General features: G+C 49.0%; 1 protein-coding gene across 2 annotated transcripts in view; it reads right to left on the reverse strand.

Moving 5' to 3' along the window:
- Positions 1–16,672, reverse strand: part of LOC139049875 (uncharacterized) — a 68,617-nt gene that overhangs the window by 24,039 nt on the left and 27,906 nt on the right. The window lies entirely within an intron of this gene.

The following is a 16,672-nucleotide window of genomic DNA, read 5'->3' on the forward strand; positions in this document are numbered from 1 at the left end:
AGCTACACTTAACTTTAATTTGCTTGAGGCGGACGTTCCCCGTACCCGTCATGGAGCTTCGCAGTGGTCGCAACGGCGACATTGCAACTTAGGCTCCTGCTGGCGGCACTTCATCTGCGCAACCGTCTCCGCCTGCACCTCCGACCTACGTCGCCGTTCCCCCCCCCCCCTCGGGATCCTGGTGTTTTCAACGGAGTCAGCAGTCCTGATGTTAACGACTCGCTCCGCTTATACGAACGTGTCAACACCAGTCACAGGTGAGATCCGACTATTATGCTTGCGAACGTTCTTTTCTACCTCGACGGAGCTCCGCTTGCATGGTTCCACACTCACGAAAAGGAGATCTCGAGCTGGAATCTCTTCAAAGAGAAGCTCCACGACCTTTTTGGCAATCCGTTCGGTCGCCAAGCCAATGCAAAGAAAGCCCTTGCCAGACGTGTACAGACGTCGACCGAGTACTACGTGTCGTACATTTTCGACGTCTTGGCCCTTTGTCCCAAGGCTGACCAGACCGTGTTCGAGGACGATAAGGTTAATCACGTCGTCAAAGGCATTGCTGACGACGCCTTCAATTTACTGGTGTTTACGAACGTCACCAGCTTCGAGACGATCCTCAAGGAGTGCCGCCATCTCGAGCGTGCTAAAAGCCACCGGATATACCAGCACAACACGCGACTTCCCAAGACAGCTGCTACGTCATCCTGTGATGACCTTTTCCACCAGCCGTCGCGATGTGACAAGTTGACCCGCATCATTCGTCGTGAGGTCGAAGCGGCACAACCGCGGCCCCTTCATTCGCGTCACCTGATCATTCTCCGGTGATAATCTCCTTCATCCAGGCCGTCATCCGTCAAGAGTTGTCCAACGTCGGCTTGCTATCCATTCGTTCCGTACGCTCGAACCCTCTTTCTGTTCGCACGTCCCCACCACGTTATTCTTACTCCTCCTACGGAGTGCAAGTTCTCCGAATGGCGAACCGTGGATGAAGAGCCGACATGTTTTAACTGCCGACGCATTGGACATGTCGCTTGCTACTGCCGCAGCTGCAGAAGTTCACCGACGCGCTATTCTCCTGATTGCCGCCCTCGCCCCTCTGGCGCGTCCTTTTCTTTCGCCTCTTCTATGCCCGCTCCATCATCTGACGCTGCAACACCTTTGACACGACCACGCTACTCCCACTCGCCTTCTCCTTCCCGTCGTCAATCTCGTCCGCCCCCGTCACGCCGTGCTCCTTTTCCGACCTACTCGCCGCACCCCCGACCGGAAAACTAGACAGTGCAGCTTCTGGAGGTGAAGCTGCAATGACGACATTGGCACGAGATCCTCGCTTCACCTTACCCACGAACAAGAATCTTTTGGACGTTCTTGTCGACAACGTCCCTGTGTGCGCATTGATTGACACAGGGGCGCATGTGTGCAATATGAGTGCTGCTCGTCGCCGTCTGCTCAAGAAAGTTCTGACGTGCACCCTGAACCGAGTTGTACAAGTCGCCGACGTAGAGGTTGTCGCTATTGTTGGCATGTGCTCTGCCCGACTCACCATTGCTGAGAGACACACCGTCGTTCTCTTCACCGTCATCGAGCATTGCTCTCACGAACTCATTCTCGGTCTGGATTTCCTTGCCAGTCATTGTGCCCTCATTGACTGTTCGACCAGCTCACTTCGCCTTGACTTGCCTCTTCTTGCCGACCCTGTGGACCCGCCTCCAAGCCATTTGAGCTGCATGGATTTTATTCGCGTACCGCCTCACTCTGTGACACACGTCGACTTGTTGTCCTCACCAGCTGCACCTGACGGTAATTATGTGGACGCACCAATTCCGGCAGTTATACTTACACATGGTGTTACCGTGCCGCACACTGTGCTGACAATTACTGGCCACCGCACCTGCCTTACCCTTGTCAATTTCGCCCTAACCGCGCAAGCTCTGCCTCTGAGGATTTCCTGGGCTATAATTAGTGATTTGCAGGATGATGAGATCGAGCCATTCACAGTGGAAGATCGTGACTGCTCAGCCAATACCGCGACGTCATCGCACGGTACTGACGTCGACATTGAGAAGATGGTATTCAACCGGAAGTAAAAAAAATGCTTTCAAAGGACATTATCGAGCCTTCCTGTAGTTCCTGGGCTTCTTCCGTTGTACTTGTCAAAAAGAAGGATGAAATATGGCGTTTTTGTGTAGATTATCGTCACCTGAAAGAAATCACAAGAAAGGGCGTGTACCCCTTGCCACGTATCGATGACGCTGTAGACTGTCTGTACGGTGCCACCTATTTTTTTTTTCTATCGACTTACTGTCCGGCTACTGGCAGATATCCGTCTACGACATGGACCAAGAGAAGACTGCATTTGTTACCCCGGACGGCCTTTATCAGTTCAAGGTGGAGCCTTTCGGTCTCTGTAACGCACCCGCAACCTTCGAACGAATGATGGACTCTTTGCTTAAAGGGTTCAAGTGGTCCACCTGTTTGTGCCATCTGGATGACGTCATCGTTCATTCGCCCACATTTGACACGCATCTAGACCATGTTTAAGCGATTCTTGACATGTTCCGCCGCGCCGGTCTCTAGTTGAACTCGTCAAAATATCACTTCGCTCGCCACCAAATCATCGTCCTTGGACACCTCGTGGATGCCAGAGGCGTGTGACCTAATCCGTACAAAATTCGCGCTGTTACGAACTTTACTGTCCCGAAGTCTACCAAGGACGTTCGTAGTTTCGTAGGGCTGTGCTCTTATTTTTGACGCTTTGTGAAGGATTTTGCGACCATCGCACGTCCCCTTACCGACCTCTTGAAGAAAGACGCCCCATTTTCTTGGAGCCCTGACCATGTCGCATATTTTTCCCAGCTCACTGCTCTCCTTACCACGCCTCAAATTCTGGCCTACTTTGACCCGTCTGCCTCAACGGAAGTTCTAACTGATGCCTGTGGTCACGGCATAGGAGCAGTGTTAGCACAACACCAGCGTGGACATGATCGCATTATAGCCTATGCCAGCCAATTTCTATCACCCGCCGAGCGCAATTATTCCATCACAGAGCGCGAGTGCCTCGCTCTTGTGTGGGCTGTTGCGAAGTTTCGTCCATACTTGTACCGACGCCCCTTCTGTGTCATCACTGATCACCACGCGCTCTGCTGGCTATCCTCGCTCAAGGGCCCCACGGGACGACTCGCTCGCTGGGCTTTACGCCTGCAAGAATATACCTTCTCCATGGTATATAAGACGGGACGCTTGCACCAGGATGCCGATTATTTGTCCCGCTATCCCGTCGAACAACCGGCGGATGCGGATACTATCGCTTGCGTTTTCTCTGTGTCCCAGTTGCTTGAAATTGGCAACCAGCAACGCCGCGATCCTTCAATACGAGCCCTCATTGGCCGTCTGGAGTCAACGCCTGGCGACGCCTCTCTCCGGATGATTCTCCTTAAAGAGGGGACATTATACCGCCACAATTTCGATCCACAGGGCCTTGACCTTCTGCTCGTTATTGCATCGCACCTGCGTTCGACTGTCCTCCACCAGCTTCATGACGCTCCCTTGGCTGGACACTTGGGCGTCTCGCGCACATACGACCGTGTACTCGCCCGCTCCGTGTGGCGCTACGTTGCCGCTTGTGAGCCCTGTCAGCGCCGGAAGAAGCGCTCCACACCTCCAGCTGGATGTCTCCAGCCAATCGACATCCCACCCGAACGCTTTTTCTTTGTTGGTCTAGACCTTCTTGGACCATTTTCGCTCTCTGGCTCCGCAAATAAAGGGGTCGCCGTCGCTACTGATTATGCTACGCGGTACGCAATCATCAGAGCCCTCCTGACAAGTTGCGCTACTGACGTTACTGACTTTCTACTCTATAACATCATTTTAGTGCACGGTGCTCCGCACCAATTACTCACTGACCGTGGCCGCAGCATTCTGTCGGCAGTCGTCGAGGACATCCTCCACTCCCGCTCGACTAAGCACAAGTTCCGCACGTCCTACCACCCACAGACCAACGGCCTCACGGAGCGCCTCAACCGGACCATCACCGACATGCTTTCGAAGTACGTTGCCACCGAGCACCACGACTGAAATCTTCACTTACCATATGTGACGTTCGCGTATAATTCATCGCGTCACGACACCGCCGACTATTCACCATAGAACCTCCTACATAGCCGAGAACCCGTTTGTCTGAAAAGCTGCTGTCGCGCTACACTGGCCCATACCGCGTGGTACATATGGCCCATACCACTGGCCCATACCGATACGATGTCACGTATGAAGTCATCCCCGCCGACCTCTCAGCGTCATCGTATGCTGCAAGTGACTTCGTTCACATCAAATCAAATCAAATCAAATCAAATTGATTGATGGCGACACTAAAGCCATACCACGCACCTTTCACCGCGGATGTGTAGATTAAGCACCGGGACGGTGTTTCTACTGCCGGGGGTGATGCTACGGAACAGCCACCAGTGTGGCTGCACTAAGGAGTGATTGATACAGCATCGCCAATTTGGCCTTCCGTTACCTTCCCTGTAAATAAATTGTATGTAGCATTGGGCTTTAGCTAAACATAACAATTCTGCAACTATATATAATACGAGCGTAACATCGCAAATTACTGCGAACATTTCAGGGTAACTGGACGGGCAGAAAATAATTGCTGATTACTCTTCTGCCCTTCACGCCTTATAGAGGCCCTCTAGGTAGTCTTTCTGTTCTCGTCGGTGAACTACCAATGCGAGGCACGGTGTTTACCTTTCGTGGAATTTGGGAGACTGTTCTGCTGTAACGAACGATATGCGCTTCATCCGTGTAGGCTAATTAAAGACTGCGTAAGAAATTCTTCCAGGGTGTCGATTCAGGGTGTCATGCTGCCGTTGTCCGCAATGTTTCCAGGAGTCCTCAATAATTCTACAAGACACCAAGTTATAGTTCTGTGAACAAATTAGGGTATGTTAGGTGTAATGCGTCGCTAAACTATCACGCTCCTTAATTAACCTAAAACGCTGCAAATAATTACGGAACCCTCGTGTGTTTCTATATTCGTGCGTTATACCAGGTTTGCTTCTTGTTTTTGCGTTTTGCTCTGTGAACGAAACATTACCTTGTTTATATTCGCCGAACATAATGGGAACGTTATGGATGTGTAGCCAAAGTTTAAAATGTGGAATCTATGTGCCGCCATTGCAAGGTGTCACGTATTCATGTGATTCGGAGAGGTATGAATGTGCTTTTTTGTATATCCAGCGCAAAATTTACCCAGCTTCCATGGGATAACTGCAAATGCCACCAAACGTCCGATTGATCGAATGTTCCAGGAACACTCTATCATATTTGCGTGTGAAATTCAATGCTGGTGGAGTAAATACAGCTTTTGCGAAAACATTCCTTTGGTAAGCGCTCTAAAGCGTTATATGGCCATTTTTCAATAGGCTTTTCAGTGCGCCGAGGGCACAATAAGCTCTATGAAGTATATACTTAGATAAAATGAAAACTATGTTTTTTGGTTCACATACGCAAAGGCCAGAGCGTGAAAGTAAACTGCAGCTTTTGTAGTAAATCACCAATATTAAAGCGATCCTACGCGTTGTAATAAAATTTCCCTAGGGGCGCTTAATTTAGCTCGGTCACCTCGAATAAAGACATATGCAAGTAAGAACGAATATAAAGAACGTGTGGGAACTCTATGAGAAAATTACGTACGAAGGTAAATGCACATGTATCAAATAGTGTGATTGCAAACAAAAATCTTTATAGAAATGCTTCAACATCTTATACGGCCACATTACAGTATATACAATTTTGCGCCACGCCAAGTCCATATTTGTCAAAACTGAAATCACAAACTGTGGGTAATGTGTGCACAAACTTCAGTTCGCACATGGTAATGGCCCCCTCAGTAATAAATTTCGCACTCAAGCGCTCCGAAGCGTTCTAGAAATTTAAAAGCCGCGCATAATTCAGCCCGCTGCCGTGGCATCAATACATATGTCAGCCAGGTCAGACTTGCGAAACAATGTTTAATTCGTATGGATATACACAGCCTTTGTAAGACATTCATTCCCTTCGCAAGTGATTGACAGCGTTAATAACCATATTACGCTTTGGTTCTTCATGTCGTGTGGTTAATTCTCTTTTATATTACGTTCTTATTCGGTAGTAATGAGAGGCTATTCGTAGGCTTCTTGCGGCCAGAGTTCAATGACTTGGGCATTAAAGTGCTCATGAGCCTTGTGACTGTGCTTTACGAGTGGTGCCACATTTAGCATGCAGCCTCCTCATAAATACTAGCGCACGCAAACAACAAGCTTAGCGAAAGTCAGAAAACCACTACGGTAAATCCGTATGAGAAGGTAAATGGGCGCGAATCAAATATAGCCTTTGCAAAATCTTTTCTTAAGCAAAAGTAAGTAAGCAAATGTTGCCTAGAAATAAGTACATTACACCAAACTTATATGTGGTGGCAAAGGGGGACATTTTAACTTTAGTGTTTGGAAAGAGGCTTGCATTTATAGAATAATAAGCACTGCAAATTATTATTGAACCCTCGTTTCTTTTTTTTTTCTTCAGGCTTTTCACGCATTATCCGCGGTTTGTGGTAACTTTTCCCGGTGTCCTCATTGAACTAGACTAGGGTCCTCAGTTGCATCAGCTCAAAGTAAAAATCAAGTTATGGGGGATGTCTAGGCAAAATTCAAAGAGGAGGGGGGATGAGCGGGCTAACGGCGACCTTTGCTATTATTAAGTATACAAAGGCCCCTGTGCGTAATGTGTGTTTTACGAGAGGTGCAGAATTCCGCCCGGTTCAATAACAAGTCTATCAGCTCAACGGAGCTCAAATTTGGCGGCGATGGGAAGAAGGTGGGGAAGAGGACATAGGAGGGAGAAATAACTGACCAACGTGTCTGCGAGGTAAAGTCTAGGTGGATGAATTGCAACTTTTGCAAAAGAAAAAAAAAGAAAAAGAACTCCTTGACGAGTTCTCCAAAGCCATAGATGCGTGTAATGTTACAATCTGATGTGAGCAATATTTTAAAGTGGGATGTTTCTAGGGAATTCCAATGGCAGACATGGAGCACTTCCGGCGAAATATTTTATGCCCTCTTTGGAGCAAGACTGTTTGGATGGCAGATCTGGAGCAACACACGGGTGTTCCAATGGCATGTTAAGTGCACTCGCGGAAGCGAGATCACGCCGTGGAGCAAGCAAAACAGCACTTCTGAAATCGCTGTAGTGGACCGGAACTCATGGCCAAAGTATTTCCTGCTTCTTCCCAGTGAGCGTCTTGGCCTCTGTTTACGTCATTATCGACGGCTGCACTGGACGCCGCTCTATCAGGCCGTGAGAGTGTGGTCTGGCTGCTTAAGAGCGCGACAGCTCTCAACGTTTCAGTATCAAGTGTGTTTGATACTGAAATAAATTGATTGATTGATTGATTGATTGATTGATTGATTGATTGATTGATTGATTGATTGATTGATTGATTGATTGATTGATTGATTGATTGATTGATTGATTGATTGATTGATTGATTGATTGATTGATTGATTGACGTGAAAGCTCAAGTTCGACCAGTACAATGATAAATTGTCCTGCGACGCTGATGTCACCGCTCACCAGCAAGCCTTCGAAATCATGTATTGCCGTCCCACTGTGCGACCAAAAGTAGTCGGTTAGGTTAAGGACGTCGTTCCTTGCCACTCGCTGTGCAGCTGCGGGTGTTATTAAAGGATGCGGTGATTGGAGGAGAGCGGACTGTTAAGTACTAGCATAGCATCCTAGGAAGCTATGCTACAAGGCACTCGTCGTGATACAAACACGAGAACAAAACATTGCTCCGCCCAATTTGTGGGACTGGCCGCCCTCATCATTGGTGCTATCAGAAGGCTAACTGCTGGCGTCGGTTGTGTTATATCTACCTCCAGAAGGGCCGTGGAATCGAAGGGTGTTGCAATGCAGCCTACTAGGTTACAACTACTACAAACATAACGTAACTACAGTGGCTGGAGCGTCACAGTGGAGACAAGCGACCGGGAAGAATAGAACCGGCGCTGTAGTATGCGGTCCCACCCCTCGCGCTTCCTCTGCAATGTCTCGTCCCCGCCATGCCAGCAGTGCTTTCTGCTGGAGTGAGGAAGGGTCTCCCTTCGTACAGACGTTCGAGTTCGACAGTGCCCTCTAGCTTCCTACAATAAGAGCACTCGACACTGTGAACGACAGTGTCGTCATCATATGTGTCCCACTCGCCTCGTCTCTCGTCCACCTCTGGGCATGTCATTCCCACTCTCCCTATGCATTTCAGTGGGCTTTTAGTAAGCCGTATCTTCAAATATACCTGTACATGTTACCTTCCAGAGCGTCTCTTTTACAGACGCTGACAGCCGTATATGCCAAAACACAAAGCCGAAACGAGCAATCTTGTAAAAGCTTTTTCTCTATATTACTTTTATAGTCTGTGTGCTTTCAACGTGATAGCGTTGAGGGCCTCACGTCGCAGAAAATCCGGTGTTGGTGGTGTTGTCCGTCCGGGAGAAAACTTCCCGAACCAAGCACGCCTAACTACGCAGGCGCTCCGCGTAGAGCAAGGGCGTCACTGAACTAAATCAATTTCTCGAAGCAAAATGCGTCAGAAAAATCGCATAGCACGGCTTACAACCTACAAACATGATAGTGTCAGATTTTCATTTGAATGTACGAGATAACAATTTTTTGAGGCGGATACTCGAGCACAAACACCGTTTCCAGCGTTAAAACATTCACAGAGGGGCGCGCCCCCTTGGTTCATTTTAACAGCATCCAGATTGCCCTCCTCTCCACGCGTCCGCAGCACCGGCACAGGGAGGCGAAGGAGGAAAAAAACAAAAACCTGAAAGCTTGCTTTCGTACATAGCTTTCGCCACCAGCGTTTCCTAGTGAACATTAAGGTAACATGAGCTCCAGAAAAGAAATGGGCAGGACATGTAATGAGGGGGGAGAATAACCGATGATCATTAAGGGTTACGGACTGGATTCCAAGGGAATGGAAGCGTAGCAGGGGCCAGTAGAAACTTACGTCGGCGGATGAGGCCGACGTAAGTTTCGTCGGCGGATGAGGCGGACATGGCCACAATTAGCACATGGCCGCGCTAGTTGGAGAAGTATGGGAGAGGCATTTGCGCTGCTGTGGGCGTAACCAGGTAGATGATGATAAAGTTGATGATGACGACGGCGACAATGATGATGATGATGAGTACGATGATTATGAGCTCCAGTTGCCGGGAAGCGTGAGAAGCAATCAGTGATCTTTTAATGGTAACGCGTTTCACTCTTAAAAGACAAGCCTAAGCCTCCTCCAAGTATTTTTGCCTTTCATGTTTTTTTTTTTGCACGCTTGCTCGCACCCATAGAGTTTATCACTATAACACCTAGAGGGAAATCTGACGCCACAGTTTATGCGAGTTTTTTAAGGGACGCTGTGCTGTCATGGGAATTACAGTCTATGTGTCTGCGAGGCTTGTGTTGGCTGGTGTCGCAAGAGGCTCCGTCTAAAACATTGTTATAGCTGTACAAATAACACGTTCCTAAAGTAAAATATTTATGAAATGTTTTTTTTCACGCGTAGTACATATTCCAGTGACGTTTACTCACCTGCAATGCATAACCGTGCGAAGAACAGGAAGATCATACAACAAAATGTTCTAAAGCGAGCGCGAACCTTTGCCGTCTGTCCTTCAACTTAAGCTGGCCGCTGATACTTTTTACGTTTCACATAATTGCACATGTAATAACAAGTTCTCATAATTAAACAAAACATGTCTTTGTGTAATAATAAAGCTAACACAGCTTTTTTACGTGTTGATTTAGCAAAAATGAACCATCCTCACGGACGGAACAGTGCTTGCCAGGCGTGTGTTTTAATTGCCCGGGCTCTCCGAGAACGATGCCAATCCGAAGTCGCAATATACCGGCTCTCCCATGCATACCACAGTCCAGCAGCGCCAGATTTCCCTCTGGGTAATATAGTGAGAAACTCTATACTGGTATCCTGCCTTTTACAGCCAACCTGTATACCTCCACGACCCAAAGAAATTTTCGTGTCGTAAGCAAAAGGGTATTCCGAAGTGTATCACGAAGGGTATAGAAAAGGGTATCACGGGCCTATCACGAATATAGTGCAATGCCGGGCCGACCTACGACGGAGGCGAAGCATTCGTTAAGCCCCATACATGGGCCGATCCCGTAGACAGTGCAATACTGGCCAGACCCGCGGCTGAGGTAAACAGGCGTTAAGCACTCCCTATACGTGGGCCAATCCCGAAGCTAGTACACTTTATTGATTTTTTTCATTCATTCAGTTTTTATTTTCCATAAAAAAAATTTCTGGTAGCGGTAGCTGGGGTAAAAGCTGTATTTTGACAGCTTGACCGGGCCCGGGCAACCTGGAAACCTTTAGCAGTGGTTACATTCTGGAGATGAAACAGAATAATGATAAAAACATAGCCATTATTAAGACATACAGGTGAGATGCACATTTTCTTTCACATATTGGCACGTGCACTTGTATTTATCGGTTGACAGGTTTCACCGAATAACATGCTGTAGCACAGCGCAGGATGCGCCTGCATTCAAAGGACGTTTCTGGAATGTTATCGATGGTTCTATCCGCTGTCTGTGACTAAACCTTGTGTAATCTGATTGCATGTGCGCACGACGTGAATAATGTAGAACATTGTGGAAGGCACGTGGGTCCCAGCGATTGCTCTGGAATGTTCGACGACTGATGTATAAAAGCCGAACCGCTTGACCCGCTTATCAGTTTCGACGATCGCCGACCGTGTTCACCGCTATCATTGTGCTACAAGTGTAGCTTGTTTTTGTGGGCACAGGTTTGCCCAATAAAAGCTAGTTTTGTCTTTCACACTATTGCTACTGTGTTCAACGTCACCACCACCTGACGTCTGGTGGTGGTGCTTTTTGTTCATGTACCGGACGCCCCCGACAAGCCGTGATCCAAGCCCGGACCACAAAGAAAACGTCAACGTAGTCCAAGACAATCGAGCAAGCCGCCATCTTCAACAGCTGCCCCCGGAGCCCGGACTTCTACACGAGAAGACCAAGAAGATTGTGTCCAAGGCAATCCCAATGGCAGCCCCAGCGTTCCCCATTGTCCTGCAACAGCCCAGGGAGCCTCTGACGTCCCGCGGTTCAACAGTCGAGGACCCGGAAACATGGCTCGAGGCGTATTAGGAGGTCATGGCATTTAATAGCTGGAACAGCGACGACAAACTGCGACATGTCTTCTTCGCATTGTAAGACGCTGCCAGGACGTGGTTCAAGACCTCAGAAGCCACCTTAACGACCTGGGACTTTTCCGAAGTGGCTTCCTGCAGACAAGCATGGTACGCCGAGAATGACCCCAAGCACTATTAGAAACCCTAGTGTTGCTGCATAATGAGACCCCCATGATTTTTGCAGAAGGAATGAGCCGCCCATTCCGCCACGCCGACCCGGAAACGTGCGAGGAAAAGAAAGTTCGCCTACCTATTCGTGGTGTAAAGAGGGAACTTCTCCCCGGAATGGTACGGAGCTCGCCGAAGACCGTCGACGAGTTTCTTCGCGAGGCCACGAGCATCAAGAAGACATTGGAAATGAGCAACCGGCAATTGCTTACGCCGTCCATGAGGAGCTCCAACAACACGGAGTGGCCTCTGAATCGCCGCAGCCTCAGCCGAAAGCGATGACATGCGCCGCTGTAAACCGCCATCAAATACCCCCTCCGAGCCCACCCTTGGGCCCAGTGACGACACATTTCCGTCGTCCGCCACCACCCCCGCCTCCAGCACGCCAACCCATGGATCCCCGCAGCATTCCAAGGAAGACTGATGTTTGGCACGCCCCCGACCACCGTCCACGTTTCTGTCACTGCCGAGAAGCCGGGCACATCTACCGTCGATGCCCATACTGGTAGATGGGACTCCGAGGTTCCGCCGTTACCACGCCGCGACCACAGATTGGCCAACGACCTCGCGATATCGCCGACTACCTCGCCGGCACTCAGTGGAGCTCTCCACGACCATCCCGTTCGCCGTCACCAGGCCCCTAACTGTCGCCACAGCGCCGGCCATACACCAGCCCAGCCCGGGGCCGCTCTGCGAGCCCATATCCATAAAGCTAAACGCAGCAACCCATGAAGGTGCGGTTGCTGTTCGTCGAACTGATGAAGATCCTCCGCCGCCGACGAAGACGACGAAGAGAACATCTGAAACACTTGATAACGACATGCCGCCCGAAGTCAGGAAGCAAAGACAACACCGACGAAAGACGACTTGACGACACGACGTTCCAGCTTCAGTTCAACACGACGCAGCCGTGATCCGACGCCAAGACCCAACCGCAACGCCAGACAAAGAACCACCTACCTCGACGGCCTTCTCGATTCACGCAGTTACCACCTTAGTGGATACAGGAGCCGATTACTCCGTAAAGAGTGGAGGCATCGCCGCCCAGTGGAATAAAGTTAAAACTGAATGGGAACGCCCTCAAATTCGACTCGCGGGAGGACACATCATTACGCCGACTAGAATCTGCACAGCAAGAATTACCCTCCATGACCGGACTTACCCTGCCGCCTTCTTTATCCTCCAACCGTGTTCACGAGACGTCATTCTCGGCATGGACTCCGTGAACTAACACAGCGCAATCATAGACCTGAAGTCAAAATTGATAACGCAATCGGGAGATCAAGCGACACCGCCGGAGAGCTCTCGTAGCCACGACGTTTTGAGTGAGATCAAGTGAGGATCCCGCCGCGCTCCAGCATTATTATTTCAGTCGGCACCGAAACACCCACTGACGTAGAGAGCATCATCAAGGGCGACCAACATCTACTGCTCGACCGTGAAATTTGCGTCGCAAGAGGGATCGCTCGACTCCACGGAGGGAAAGCGAAAGTTATGCTAACCAATTTCAGCCAAGAGTTCAAGCGCATCAACAAGGGCACGACAATCACGTACATCGAGGAAATTGTGGAAACCAGCAATGCCTTTGTCCTCTCGAGTTCTGCCGCATCTACCCTGATGAGCATAGTCCCCGAAACAGACTTTGACGTCAATCCAAGTCTTCCTATGAGTAAGCAGCAACAGATCAGAAGTCTTCTCCGACGTTACAAATACTGCTTTTCGACATCGTCGAGGATACGACAAACACCAGTTGCAAAGCATCGCATAATAACCGAGGAGTGCGCTCCTACACTCCGCCGGAGCCCTTACCGAGTTTCGACGCGAGAACGTGAAGCTATTAGGCAATAAGTCGACAAAATTCTGCGCGACGACATCGTCCAGCCGTCGAAAAGCCCCTGGGCATTTCCGGTAGTCCTGCTGAAGAAAAATGACGGAATCCTACTCTTCTGCGTCGATTATCATCGCCTGAACAAGCTACAGAACAGGTATTCGGCTTGAACGCAGGAAGAGCACCTTAGTCTTGAAGCAATGAACGACAATCTTGTGGGCATCATTAAAGAATGTGCAATAGAAGTCGGTGGTAACTCCGTTAGACAGGATACCAGTAAGCTGTCGCAGGATACGAAAGATCTCATCAAGAAACGCTAATGTATGAAAGCCTCTAACCCTACAGCAAGAATAGAACTGGCAGAACTTTCGATGTTAATCAACAAGCGTAAGACAGCTGACATAAGGATGTATAATATGGATGGAATTTAACATGCTCTCAGGAACGGAATAAGCCTAAAAGCAGTGAAGAATGAACTAGGAATTGGCAAGGATCAGATGTATGCGTTAAGAGACAAAGCCGGCAATATCATTACCAACATGGATGAGATAGTTCAAGTGGCTGAGGAGTTCTACAGAGATTTATACAGTACCAGTGGCAATGGGAGAGATAATAGTCTAGAAGCATATGAAATGCCACAAGTAACGCCGGAAGAAGTAAAGAACGCCTTGGGAGCTATGCAAAGGGGGAAGGCAGCTGGGGAGAATCAGGTAACAGAAGATTTGTTTAAAGATGGTGGGCACATTGTTCTAAAAAAACTGGCCACTCTGTATACACAATGCCTCATGACCTTGAGCGTACCGGAATCTTGGAAGAACGCTAACATAACCCTAATCCATAAAAAGGGGACGCCAAAGACTTGAAAAATTATAGACCGATCAGCTTACTGTCCTTTGCCTACAAAGTATTTAATAAGGCAATCGCAAATAGAATCAGGGACACCTAATACTTCTGTCAACCAAACGACCAGGCAGGATTCCGTAAAGGGTACTCAACAATAGACCATATTCACACTATCAATCAGGTGATAGAGAAATGTATGGAATATAAGCAACCCTTACATATAGCTTTCATTGACTACGAGAAAGCGTTTGATTCTGCCGAAACCTCAGCAGTCATGGAGACATTACGGAATCAGGGAGTAGAAAAGCCGTATGTAAAAATACTGAAAGATATCTATAGTGGCTCCACAGCCAACATATTCCTCCATAAACAAAGCAACAAAATTCCCATACACAAAGGCGTCAGGCAAGGCGATACGATCTCTCCCATGCTATTCACAGCGTGTTTACAGGAGGTATTCAGAGACCTTGATTGGGAAGACTTGGGGATAAGAGCTAATGGAGAATACCTTAGTAACTTGCGATTCGCTGATGATATTGCCTTGCTTAATACCTCAGGGGACCAATTGCAATCTATGCTCACTGACCTGGAGAGGCAAATCAGAAGAGTGGGTCAAAAAATCTGCCGATAACTAAAGTAATGTTTAACCATCTCGGAAGAGAACAGCAATTTACAATAGGTAGCGAGGCCCTGGAAGTGGTAAGGGAATACATCTACTCAGGGCAGGTAGTGACCGCGGATCCGGATCATGAGACGGAAATAATTAGGAGAATAAGAATGGGCTGGGGTGCGTTTGGCAAGCATTCTCAGATCATGAACACCAGGCTTTCATTATCCCTCAAGAGAAAAGTGTATAAAAGCTGTGTCTTACCAGTACTCAGCTACGGGTCAGAAACCTGGAGACTTACGCAAAGGGTTCTGCTTAAATTGAGGACGACTTAACAAGCTATGGAAAGAATAATGATGCGTGTAACGTTAAGGGATAAGAAAACAGAAGATTGGGGGAGGGAACAAGCGCGAGTTAATGACATCTTAGTCGAAATCAAGAAAAAGACATGGGCATGGGCAGGACATGACATGTAATGAGGAGCGAAGATAACCGATGGTCATTAAGGGTTACGGACTGGATTCCAAGGGAAGGGAAGCGTAGCAGGGGGCGGCAGAAAGTTAGGTGGGCAGGTGAGATTAAGAAGTTGGCAGGGACGACATGGCCACAATTAGAACATGACCGGGGTAGTTGGAGAAGTATAGGAGAGGCCTTTGCACTGCAGTGGGCGTAACCAGTCTGATGATTGTGATGATGATAATGATGATAAGCAAGGCCACGAAGAAGGACCTGTAACCCCTTCCATGGATAGACGACGCATTGGATCGGCTCTGCAACGCTAAATACTTCTCGTCGATTGACCTCAAGTCTGGCTACTGGCAAATAGACGTCGACGAGAGAGATCGCGAAAAGACCGCCTTCATCACGCCCGACGGCCTCTACGAGTTCAAGGTCATGCCATTCGGACTATGCTGGACTCCTGCAACGTTACAGCGCGTCATGGACACGGCGTTAGCAGGAATGAAGTGGCAGACGTTTCTTGTTTATTTATATGACGTCGCTGTCTTCGCCGGAAATTATGACGATCACCTTGGTCGGCTTGCGACAGTATTAGAGGCCGTCAAGTCATCAGGGCTCACTCTGAAACCGAAAACGTGCCGCTTCGCTTACGATGAGCTTCTGTTCCTAGGCCACGTCGTCAGCAAATCTGGAGTGCGCTCCGACCCGCGGAAGTCAGCTGCCATCTCAAAGTTCCCGCAGCCAATCGACAAGAAGGCAGTGCGCAAATTCCTTGGCATGTGTGCCTACTATAGGCGCTTTCTCAAGGACTTTTCGCGCATCGCTGAGCCGCTAACACATGTAACTAAACGTGATGTCGAGTCCAAGTGGGAACCACCGCAGCTCGACGCATTTCAAGAACTGAAACGATGCATGCAATCGCCGCCGGTTCTTGCACACTTCAATGAGGACGCGATACCGAAATCCACACTGACGCCAGTAGCCTAGGCCTCGGTGCCATCCTAGTCCAGAGGAAAGACGGACTTGAACGGGTGATATCTTATGCTAGGCGGTCGCTGTCAAAAGCGGAAGGCAATTATTCTACGACTGAAAAGGAATGCCTCGCCATTATTTGGGATACAGCAATATTCCGCCCTTACCTCTATGGCAGTCCATTCACAGTCGTCAGCGACCATCACGCGATGTGTTGGCTAGCTAACTTAAAGGACCTTTCAGGACGGCTGGCGCGGTGGAGCCTCAGACTGCAAGAATATGACGTCACCGTAATATACAAGTCCGGAAGAAAACACTTTGACGTCGACTGCTTTTCACGCGCCCCCATTGATCCCCGCTGCAAGATGACGAGGACGACGACGCCTTCCTTGGAAGGTGTCGTCGCGCTTATGGCCTTCGCTGCGCTTATGGCCGTCGCGTCGTCGCGGTTATGGCCTCCCTTGGAAGGCCATAAGGGCGGAAGATTCACTAAACAGCAACGAGCAGACCCGGACCTAAAAGGCCTCGTCGAGTATT

The sequence above is a fragment of the Dermacentor albipictus genome, chromosome 9 (assembly GCF_038994185.2).
Source record: "Dermacentor albipictus isolate Rhodes 1998 colony chromosome 9, USDA_Dalb.pri_finalv2, whole genome shotgun sequence".
Taxonomy (NCBI): Eukaryota; Metazoa; Arthropoda; class Arachnida; order Ixodida; family Ixodidae; genus Dermacentor; species Dermacentor albipictus.